The sequence below is a fragment of the Poromitra crassiceps genome (genome assembly GCF_964638095.1).
Source record: "Poromitra crassiceps genome assembly, chromosome: 16".
NCBI lineage: Eukaryota > Metazoa > Chordata > Actinopteri > Beryciformes > Melamphaidae > Poromitra > Poromitra crassiceps.
This window is the reverse complement of record NC_139645.1, coordinates 4,123,609-4,126,108: the sequence shown is the minus strand read 5'-3', so window position 1 is coordinate 4,126,108 and position 2,500 is coordinate 4,123,609.

The window sequence follows — 2,500 nt, the reverse complement described above, 5'->3', positions numbered from 1 at the left end:
CACTACTTTATTAATATCTTACCTGAATAAGCTCGAATGATGATGTATATATTATCAGTCCGAGTTGGAAGCAGCTGTCTCCAGCCCAGCCAGGCGGGAGAGAGAGGAGTCCTACTGTAAACCTCATGCACTAGCTCCAAGCTCCGCGGGCGCGCGCAGCAGAGCAGAGCTCTCTGTGCTCTGAGAGTAGAGAGAGCAGTCTGATATTTCCGCAAACAAATATGGTCGCAGTTTAGCGCACATGTAAAATATAACGCTATACTACGACGTGACACGTGACAAAGCTTCTCTAAACACATCGGCTACTATCATTTCCCTGCATCCCTCCTACTGAGATTATATCGGTAATGATTTTGGACAGACTGAATGCGCGGAGGAGGAAGGAGAGATCTGCAGCTCTGCCCTGAGTAGCCCTGAGAGACACTCGCCTCGCTCCGACTACTGCTGCCCGTCTGTGAAAAAGCGTCCTGTCCAGTCGCACCTTTCGCAAACAGATGCGGGATTCCCTCAATCCTGTACCCAATCTCAGACTGTATTCTCTAAATCGCACACCAGCTATTTCTGTCTGTTTGTTTGTTGCTCCGTGAGGTTACAAGCGCCCCATGCATGCAACAGGCTTGTTTCGCCAGCCGGGGTCTGGCAGGAGGGAGGAGGCGCAGGCAGCCTGCACTGCGCTGAGAGGAAAAAACTTTTGCCACACTTTTAACAACAATCACGAAAAGCCCCAAACTAAAATGAAAAAGGGACTATATGGCAACTTGGACGAGGGAATGACGTAGAGAAATCTCGCATTGTGTTACCCCAGAACGGGGGGTTTGTCGTATTGTGCGGTGTGCTGCTGTAACGAGCCCATGCCACTTTGCTCTCGTAACGTAGTTCAACACACTGCCATAGAGTTACATGCAGAAAAATAATTAAATTTCTAGTTCGCCAACTGAATTACCAAATTGATATAACTTTCAACCATTTTGAGCAAAGCTCTTTCCATACAGGCCACCAGCGTTGGCTAATTGTTGATATTTATACAGATATGGCCCCTCTCAAATAAATTATTTTGAGGCAATAGGCAAACTGTATGGCGTCGATTTCCGAAAAAAATCTGGACTTCAACACAGCCAAAGAGTCCAGTATAGACAAGAGCATATGTCATTTCTTGGTTTTTTCCATAGGTATTTTCAAATCACTGTTCTAATACATATCTAGGGGGTTAGTCCCCCTTTAAGATGGGGGGAAAACTAAAGATTTGTAAAATAATTTCAATGTGTAATGCAGTTTTATTTTTGTTAAAATGGATTTTTCTAAAAATTGGTATCGAAAAAAGTATCGTTCAGGAACCGGTATCGAAATCCAAGTATCGAAACGGTATCGATATCGAAAAATTTTGAACGATACCCAGCCCTAATATTGACAGGGCTGGACTCTAATGAAACATTGGACACTCCTGCTTCTTCCAAAGAAGAAATTTTGTTTCTAGACAGTTCCATTATGAAATGACAGCCTCTGAAAGAAGAGCACTTTCAAGGGTTTTCTGCTTTTTTTTTTTTACTTTTCAAGATAAAGTCACTTTTATGAATACTTTTTTGCACTCTAATTTCAAGCACATTCACTGACTCTGGCTGGTGTTTTCTGATGTGGTGGCGTGGTGTGGTTCTGTGCAGCCTGCGTGCCCCACGCACTGTGGAGACAGGGCCTTCTCCTCCGCTGCTCCTCGTATCTGGAACACTCTTCTCCGCAATCAGGGCAGCAGACAGTGTAGACTCCTTTAAGTCCCTTCTCAAAAACCCACCTTTTTAGAGAAGCTTATCATTTATAAATGGGTTATTGTTTTGCCCTCATTGCTCTTTTATATATATCCTAATTCCTTCGTCTTAATGGTTTTTAACTCTACTGTTTATTATGTTGTAAAGCGCTTTGAGTTCTTGAACTGCACTATATAAATTGTATGTAATTATTATTATTATTATTAAGTGGGTAAAGACAAATATAGAACAGCTACAACAGTCTGGTCAGTTCAGAAATAAGAGTTTGTGTCATGCAGCCTTTAAAACGAGGAAAAGACTACGCGTGTCATATCACGATATTACGATATCCAAATGTAAGACCATATCTAGTCTGTCTCATATCACGATATCCATATAATATGGATATATTAATATATATATATATATATATATATATATATATATATATACTGTATATATATAATATGGATATATATATATTGCCCAGGCCTAGTTGCAACTTCAATAAATAACCTATTTTTTCCAAGTCAAATTATCAATTAGCAAGCATTTGCAAATGACATGGTGAAAACACAGTCACGTTTTGGCCCAAGTGTGTGTGTGTGTGTGTGTGTGTGTGTGTGTGTGTAACAGTCTGAAACAGCCTCCACGTGTGTCACTCTGACTAATTGAAAACAGGCCTGTGAGTAATACAGTAGCTACAGTGTGTGAGTGAGTGTGTGTGTCCTCCCACGCTGCACAGACGCATTTACTCATGG